Here is a 10232-nt window from a genome sequence, read left to right on the forward strand (position 1 = left end):
CTTCGGCAACTAATAAAGTAAAATGATTTGTTTTGTTTGGTTTGTAAAGGATATTAAACTGCGTATTGTTTTACTCCTTCATAGTCCAGTGCTGCAGCATATTGTGAATGTATTTAATTTCTAAATTTTATTCATAAATTTGAGTAGGCGGGCCTAACACTGCTTCAGAAAAAGTGATTGGTTTACAGTTAAACTGCTGTGCAGATTAACCAATCAGGTGCTACGTTCTTTTTCAACGGCCACAGCGACGGTGTAAGGTTTTTTTTTTAGGATGGGTTGTAGCAGTGGAAAGGTAAAATAATTATTTACTGAAATAATAAAATATATTTTAATACAGAAGTTTAAGTTTTAAATAATTATTTACTCATTTTTTTACTTGTATATTTAACAAGTTCCAGACAAACTCAGCTGTTAATAAACCTGTTTTTATTCATACAATTTTCATTTCTATTAAGTGTCAGTTACATAACGTGCAATGTGAATAAGACAATTCATTTGAGCACATTTATTTTTATTTAAGCAAATACAAATCAGAGATAAAGTGAATATTAATGCAAATTAACGTCCTAATTGCTAATTACGCAAAAAAGCTATTAGCAAAATATGTTTTCATATTTTATCGATTAAAAACTAAAGGGAAAGATTTATTCAGATACAAACTACAAAACAAGAAACTAAATAGTTTATAACAGCAACTGTCCTTGTGTTGGATGTCTATAGATACCAAAGAGAACAAATAATTTTTTTCTCTTACTAAAATAATAAAATATAACATTATATCAAAGAATAACAAAGATACAATACCTTCTTTCTTTGATATTTATTTCTATATTCTGCTCAGTTTTCTGTCATCATACTATTGTTGTTGTTGTTGCCAGTTTTTGTAATTTTCTGAGTTTTTCAACTTTTTAATATTAAGTAAATGATTCCTTAATATTAATGAAAAACTACTAGATCCATCGGCAGATTGTTGCACTTATAACATGGGGAAAATGTCTTGTTATAAATGACATTATCTGCCTAAGGAACTAATACTTTTTCACTAATATTAAAAAGTAATTGACTTAAAACAAGCTCCTATATCTTGCTGAAAAGTTACTTGAAAGTTAGTCTTACTTAAAGTGTACTAAGATTGTTGAAATAGAAACTAGATAAAAAATACTTGGTCAGATTTTGTGTTTTGCAGTGTTGGAGGAAATGCCTGGTCCTCCAGTTTCAGCAGCAGCTCTGATTCATGTTCAAAATGAAGCAAAAAGTTTTTCCTAACCCAGCTGCCTGTTATTTCCATTTCTCGCTGCTTAATGAAAGAGATTCTGCCTGTTTCAATCCTTCAACAACAGCACAAGAACAGACTGGTGAGCTTCACAAAAATGATCTCATGAGTTAATTATGTACGACTTGACTTCATCCAGAGGTTTAAAGTAAAGAACACACACACACACGCACTCACACACCCCTACACACACACACACACACACACACACACACACACACACACACACACACACACACACACACACACACACACACACACACACACACACACACACACACACACACACACACACACACACACACACACACACACACACATAAAATTAAAACAAACCAAGGTGCTGGAGGTTTGCCTTTGACCCAAACCACACTGCTGACCACTGGGCCTCCATAATGATGGGGGAACGGGTACATGCCTTGTGAATGTGCTTGAAAGTGAGAGTTTACATTTCTCTCTCTGTGTGTGTGTGTGTGTGTTGCGTATGCATGCATGTCTGCAAGCTGCAGGGATGTGTGTGTTTCTGCTGCCTGTCTTTTTCCAGCTCTTTCTGCATGCTGATCATTGAGTTCAGTTAGAGCGAACAGGAAGCCTCAGTGAAGAGGATCTGCAGAACAAAAGGTACTGATCAATAATTTTTATATTTTACAGACATTTGACTCAGAAAAACCATTAAAGGGGAACTGAGCAACCATTTTATTACTGCCTTTAGACCTTAAAGTGAACCAGGATAGTTATTCTTTATTTTATATTTAAAATTTGTTTGGTGGAGACGAAGATTTTAACCTCAAATAATTTGTGTAATTCTTTGTTCCTTATGCTGCTTATTTACAGATTATGTCAATATTTGAGGATTTGTTAATGAACTGAATTTGTTCCACACTTGTTCTTGTTGCAACCAAAAACTTTTGATGTATTTTATTGGGATTTAAAGTGACATGCAAAGAAAACACACAAATTTTCCAAGTATTTTTGCTCTAGTTTCTAATTCAAATATCTTAGTACACTTGAAATAAGACAAAAGTGACTTAACACTAGTTTCATTAGTAACATGGGGAAAAAGTTGTAAGTGAAATAATGAAGTATTTATAAGAAGACCCATTCATACTGTGCCTTTTGGTCATCTTTGTTCTTGACCTTTGGCCTGTTGGTGTTATCATAGTGAACAGGGATTTTAATAAAGTTTGCAACACAGAGGAACAAAAAACTGGATCTTTACACACAGCAGAAGATCTGAGACATATTTACGCTTGGGGGGGAGATTACTGGAAGAGCTGAGGGACTGGATGAATTCGATGTTAGAAATAAATTGGGAAGAAAAATTCAAACAATCGTGTTGTAAAATGTTTTGGTAAAAACAGTAAAATATTTAATAGAAAATAAATGAATCATAAAATTATACAGATTCCAACGTATGGCAACCAGTTTTGCATTGAAATGCCTTTTTTAAAACTAGGAGGAATAGCTTTTATTTTGAAACAGGAAATGGAACTGCAACGTGTTTTGTTCTGTTTAAATGTTCCTCTGATTTAGTTGAACTGTTAATCTTTGCCTTTACCTTTTAAATGGTCAGAAAATAACAAAATCAACAAAATAATAATCATTATTATTTTAGTTTTGTTTATCATTTGTTTTTTCTCCTCCATCTCTTTTCTCTCTTCTTCATGGTCCTTTACTGCCTGTACTGATATTACTAATTACTTTTTAAGAGCAAATCTGTTACTGACACTGCATGGCAACCCGACCCACCGTGTTTTCCACATGGAAACCGATAGATAAAAATGTTTGTGAAGGAGTGAGGATGCTATAAAGTGGGAAATGATAGACTTTCAGACAAAAAACAAGACATTTCCTATTAGAAGATTTTTTTCTGAGTTTTTTTTTTTTGCACATTTGCTATAAATATCTGTCTTATATTCATTCTACCTTTAGAGATTGAAGGAAGATTTTCATGTTATTATCCTCACAAATGTGTTTAACTTCAGTCTTTTGCAGCTTTCACTTCTCCAACACATGAGCTTTATTTAGTCTGCTGCTGCTTCTGTGTATTATTGTTGGCACATCTTGAATAAATCCTGACATGAAGGTGCAGTTTTTCCCCAACATGCCTCTGCAGCTCCTTTCTGAAATTTCCAATCAGTTCAGGTTTGTGCATCAGCTCTCCGACTCCAGAGGCTGGGAGTTTTTCAGCCCTGGGGCTTTTGCCTCTTTCTAACCTCTGAAAGTCTCTGAAGTGTATAGAACAAGGAATTAAATTTCTTTTCTTTGGATTTGTAGCCACACAGACTCTTTCAAGCAGAGAAAATCCCTGCAGACACCTGATTGAAGCAGTTTGGTACAAAACTCAGCTTTTAAAAGCTGCATAAATTCAAGAAAACAAAGCAGGAAACAAACTGATGGTTGCAGCTGTGGACTGATGATGATGATGGTGGTGGTGCATGTCGAAACATCAAAGGTTTGAGTTAGTCAGATTAAACTGCTGCTCTGACTCCATTAAAATGTTTCTTCCTGGAATCAGAACAATCAGGTCCATCCAGAAGTGAAAAGTGTCAAAGACATCAATCTGAGCTTAACAGGAACAAACCAAATGTCTTCTGGAGAAATGTTTTATAGTCAAAAACACTGCACCAGTTGTCAACCATGGCAGTGACAGCATCATGCTGTGGGACAACAATCATCCCAGTGCAAACTGGTTTTAGACTGGAAACAGCAGGCGAACGCTTCTGAATTAACCTTTGACCTCAGCGTTGTTTGAAAGGTGTGGATGCTAAGCTTAGAGTCGCTTCAGATGAGTTTTACCAACCCGTGTTGAAGCCGTCAGAAACAGGATGAAATCTCGTCTCTCTCTCCAGGCGCTGACCTCATAATGACCTTCAAACTGAGCGCGCTGCTGCTGGTTCTGGCCGCCATGGCGGTTCTGGCGGCGGCCCAGAGGCGACGCCCAACAACCAAGACCAACGATGAATGGAACTACAGAGACGGAGGTGAGCGGCTTCAGATTACTGTCTGACTCCACCAAAACAAACACTGATTTTCCCCAATAAACACTGTAAAAACACAAAATCTTACCAAGTATTTCTGGTCTAGTTTACTGCAAACACCTTATTACACTTGAAATAAGACAAAAATAATTTAAAAGTAACTTTTAGCTAGAAATAGGAGCTTAATAATATTAATATATTTTCCAATTGTTTTAAGATATTTGCTCTAGAAACAAGACAAAAATACTTCATAAAATTTTGTGTTTTTGCAGTGTAAATTTATTTTACGTTATCTTTGACATAAGCCTGAAGGGTGGTAGAATAGCTACAAATTTTACTCTTTAGAAGTAAAAAGTATTTGATAAAAAGGATACTAATTACATCTGAATAATATTTTTAACAAAATACAAAATAATTAAAAATTTAAATATAAAGTTAGGTGCAAATTCTGGTATTTTAAAGATTCAGTTTCAAACAAGAATACAAATAAATTCCATAAATACAAAATAACACATTTTAAACAGAAAAAACACTTTTACAAATAAATAGCTGGTAAATATGAAGCTTATATATATATACTGTATATATAAATACTGTATATACTGTATATATATATACATATACAGTATATACTGTATATAGTAACATGAAAACAACAAAGCTTTTGTACAAACAAGAGGTCTCACTCTTACATAAACTGACCATGTCTGGAGTATTTTTGGCTGAAACAAACATTATTTACTGAATTTACTCGCAGATATCCAGAAATTTTACTGAAGTAATATTAGTGATGCTGTATTTAATATTACTTATGTAAAAGTAAAACATATGGTGCAATAAAATTAGAAGTAAATGAAGTAGAAGTAAATATAACTAGCATTTTAATAACATTACTTGCTTGTGGTAGAAAATGTCTCTAAATGCCTGAAAAATATAAAATATATCCTGTTAAAAAGCTATACAAATATTTAACCAGATTAATAACCATTTTTAAATCATTTTTCTTAGTGTAAGTTTTCAGTTTTTTGTATTTCCTGTCTCAGCGGAGCGGGTCAGCATGCGGGGCGTGGCCAACCTGACCCAGGTTCTGGACGACTGGCGGTTCGACATCCTGACCCAGATGAAGGGTCTCCTGCAGAACGACCATCAGTCTCTGCTGCCCGACTACGGCAGGTAGGAGGCCGGGCACAGGTGTTAGCTCTTAACCTTCAATATGCAACTTTTATAATAAAAAAAATAATAAAAATGTTTTTTTTGCACATTTATTTAAACAGAAATGTGGATAATATGTGAAAAACATCGAGCTGCTATCTGCAGATATACCATGTTCACAACTGATGAAGTAAAACATCTTTGAAAAACAAACACAAACATCCAGCTGTTTTCTACTGAAGCACTAAACTGGAAAACATATTTTAATCTTTTCTATAAAAATATTGGCCTGATATCGAGGATTTATCCAGATTTCTGCTTTTATATGTAGATTTTGAACATCCAAACTTAAAGAAAACAAACAAGGATGAACAAAAAGTTCAATAAAGTAAAACAATAACAGAGAAAACCAGAAGATCTGACAATTTCTGACTCAAATGAGGAGTATTTATGCTTGGGAGAGAGATTACAGGAAGAAACAAAATTAAGGTAATAATTAGATTATGACATTATCGTCTTCTTTTTCCTTTCATTATTTTTGTTTAGTTTGTAATTATTGTTGTGGTTTCGAGTTCTCTCTTGTTTTTTATCAGGGGACAAAAACCCAAATGTTGAGCTGAACAGAGAGGGAGTCCAGCTGTCCTTAAATTAAACACTCAGGATTAAATCGGGGAAACATATTTTAAATTCATGTGAGAAAACATTGGTCTTATGTTGAGTTTTCGTTCTTGTCTGTATTTTTTAAGAGCAGACTTAAATAAACCAGCAAAGTCGCTGAGCGACGCCACAGGAATTTGGTTTCTCTTGTGGTTGAAAGTGAAGTTTTCTTTATTTTCCTGCAGCCGATGTCGTCATAAAGAGCAGCGAATCAAACTGTGACTTAAACGTCAAAACAGAAGCGAGCAGGAGTTTTCCACGGGGAGTCCTGCTGCTTCTGAGACGTCAGTTCGGTCCAAAAATAAGACTTTTAAACACCGGAGAACTCATTTCAACGTTATGAGAGTTTCTTTCTTTTCTTCTCCCACACAAATAATTCTGGAAGCTGGTCTAAGCCAGACTAAGGAAATAAAAAACGTACTTGTAAGAACATTTCATTTGGTGGTTGGGTTGTTGCTACAGCATATCAGAGGGACACAGGAAAACATTCACAGAGTCCATAAACACTCGCATGTAACAGCAATTTACCGTGACTAAGCAACCTAACATGTGCGGTCCAAGACTTTGGGGAAAATAAATGATCAAACTGCACACATTTGCAGAAAGAACCAATAATCTGTGAGCCGCCTGCTGCACAAAACAAAATTAACATCTTCAGCAATGTGCTTAAATAACAGTGAATATCCTGTAAAATACACAAATCTCCATTAAAAAATCTGACAAATGGAAAGAACTGAAAAATTACAACAATGAGCACAAACTACTTGAGCATGTTTGATTTTAATGTGTAATTTTAAAGCAAAAAGTCCTTTAATACACCAAAAACCTCCATCGTGTTTTATTATGATTTCATCAAATAGACCAACATTTTGTGATGGAAAATTACAATAAGGTCACATCTGAAACGTTCAAGATTACCAACAGTTTTTACTCATAAAAATCTGAAAAGTGCGGTGTACTTCTGTTTTCAGCTCCTCTGAGTCAGTGGAAACGCCGCTATTAAACGATTTTGTTCATGTAAAATTACCTCAAAAGACTCGCTTTCTAAAACCTACGAGCTTTTTTGTGTATCTGCTTGACGGTTTTGATTATGTCATTTGAGAAAATGTAATGTTTATTGCTAGTTTTCTATGTTTTTCTGACGTAAATCACTTTGGACTGCCTGGCTGCTGATGTGCGCAGCATAAATAAACCTGACTGGAGTAAAAATCTCTTTCCTGCCTCAGGATCAACCCGCTGTCTGAGGCCTTAGACGACCTCTACAAGGAGTTCAACGCCCTGAAGGAGCGCCTCGGCGACCTGACGGAGAAGTTCACCGCCATAGAAAGCTTCATCGACGAAGTGAAGGCCAGTCGAGCCGGTAACACCGCAGCGGGTCCGGCTCCAGCTCCGGGTCCGGGTCCGGGTCCAGTCCAACGGCAGGGGGCACGGAGGGTGTTAAGGAAGAAAACCACCACATCAACCTCCACCTCAACTTAAACCGCTCTGACTTCTCCTTCCTTCCAGCTTCAGTGTCAGCAGATTAACCCACACTTCCTCGCTCCCAAGGCATTAAACTCTGAGCAGCTCCTGCAGAATGACTTTGTCATCTTCACACTTTGAAACCGGAGAAAAATCCGTCAAAATGGCCGCCAGGCAGACCTGGACAGAGAACCCAAAAACTGAAGTAACAGTAGAACTACGTCAACATGTTTTTACTCGAGTAAAAGTAAAAAGAACAACGTAGTAAAAATACTCCCAAAAGTAGATTTTTCAATTTGAGTAAATGTAAATAGTTGCTACTGAACTCTGCTGTTCGATTAGATGCCCAATTTTTCCAAAGTGTCGATTCGTCAGAAAGCTGACGGTGTATTTTACACCCTGGTTGATAAAATCGTCTCTCACTTTTTAGAGAATAAAACCTTTAACTGCTTGTTATTGTGGAAGTTTCTGGACAGTTTGACCATCAACTGTCAAAACAGGAAGTGAAGCTTCATTTACTGGCTACACTGCAAAAACACAAAATCATATTTAGTATTTTTGTTTAGTTTCTGGTGCAAATATCTTAGTACACCTGAAATAAGAAAATTAACTCATGAGTAACTTTTCAGCAAATATCGGAGCTTGTTTTGAGTCAATTATTTCTTAAAATTGAGGAAAAAGGTTGAGTTCCACTGGCAGATTATTTTTCTTATAACGTGGGAAAAATATCTTGTTATATGTGAATTTATCTAACAATCACATTTTTTATCAGTATTAATGAATCATTTAATTAAAACAAGCTCCTGTATCTTGCTGAAAAGTTACTTGTAAGGTAATTTTATCCAATCTCAAGTGTACTAAGATATTTGCACCAGAAACTCGACCAAAATTACTTGATAAGATTTTGAGTTTTTGCAGTGTAAAATCTTCCTGCAGGGTTTAAATTTTACCCTGGAGATCTCGTCTTAAAGGCATTCATTTATGTAATTTTACTACAAAAGCTACTTAGGAAAGGGTAAAGTATTTTTATTTTAGCTTTTCTTTCAGATTATTAGTAAAATAAATCCATGAATGTTTCAGAAACCAAAACATTTTAAGTATCTCAGCTGTTTTGTCTGTTAGCTCAGTTAGCTAACGCCTTTGTTTGGGACCTGAAAGTTGAAACTTCTCCAGGCTTTCAGACAACATGCGATGCCTTGGGAGTGATTACAAAGCACAATTTTATCTTGTTTTTTCAGAAGCCTGTTCTGTCTCATTTATTATTAACAAAAGTAGAAATTAAACCAGAAGAACAGATGAGAAACCTAATTGGCCACGAGCTTTAAAAGCTGTCAGCATGGCTTTTATTCCTGTATCCTTACTAAATAATATCCACGTTTCCCTTTTTAAGGTTTACTAATTAATGCAGCCAGAGGACACAAAAACACAAGTACTTGTTCAAAACAACCTGAATAAAAAAAAACTTTATAAGGTGAAATTATCACATGCTGGGCTGCAGTGATGTATATTAAATACAGAAAAGGTAAAAGCTTTCTCTGCTTAATATAACCTGAGACTGAATCAAAAGCAGCAAGATGAGGGAAGAATCATAAAAAGTGATGCTATGCATAATAAACTGCACAGAGAAAGCAAGTTCATCTCTGAATCTGAGTATTTACATGAAGCTCTTTCAGATTTCCAGGCTTCTGAAATGTTCTTGAGATCTGCGCCTCGTCTCTGTTCTTCCATTGTAACCAAATAAACTCGTTTGTTGCATTCATCCGTAAGTTCAGTCGCTTCTTTGATCTGAAACGTGGAGAACTGCAGCAGCGCTAATCACGTCCGTGTGTTTGAACGTGATGCAGAGAAAAACCTGGAGGAGAAACTTTGATCCTGAGACGTTTGAGGAACCTCGAACCGGTTCATGTGAGACGTTCATCTGCTGCAGGAAGGACGGAGTCAGCAGCGATTAACAGCGACAAAACAATACTCCTTCTGTTTGTAACATTTAGCAAAAACAGAACCGGGTCTCGGAGCCGTGACCCAAATTACAAGAGCAAAATAGATAATCCAGAAAATGTAACACAGAGTTTATAATCTGCAGCTGCTGCACACAGAGAGGAAGACGAGCAGCTTCATCGTTAAATATTAAATATTTCATCTTAAATCTTTGCTGTTTGCAAAATACATAACCCAAAATTAGCAGCAATAATTTGGGTCATTTAGTAAAACTATTCTAATGGAGGTTTATTTTTTAAGTCCTTTTTTCACCATTTTATTCGTTCATTTTTAAATGTAAGCTGCAAACAATAAAAATTAATTAGCGTTTTTATTTTAAAAACTAAAGAAATAAACACTTAGTTCAATTAATAACTGTATTGTTGCACCGATTGTAAACCACGGCAGTGAAAGCATTATGCTGTGGGACAACAATCATCCCAATACAAACTGGTTTTAGACTGGAAACAGCAGGCTAACGCTACTGAATTAACCTTTGACCTCAGTGTTGTTTAAAAAGTGTGGATGCTAATCCATCGTTAAAGATCAAAAGTAGAAGAAAAGAGGGAAAGAAAATAAAGAGGCGACGTGAAGCGATTTGAGATTCGGAAAACACAGCTTTTATTTTGGTAGTCCACTTCTGCTTATTGGCTAGTAAATTAGCATACCAGCTAAATTTAACTCTGATCTATATATTTAGTTTGAAGCTAAGTCTCTAGCTTACTAACATA

This window comes from Xiphophorus maculatus, chromosome 16 (assembly GCF_002775205.1).
Source record: "Xiphophorus maculatus strain JP 163 A chromosome 16, X_maculatus-5.0-male, whole genome shotgun sequence".
NCBI classification, from domain to species: domain Eukaryota; kingdom Metazoa; phylum Chordata; class Actinopteri; order Cyprinodontiformes; family Poeciliidae; genus Xiphophorus; species Xiphophorus maculatus.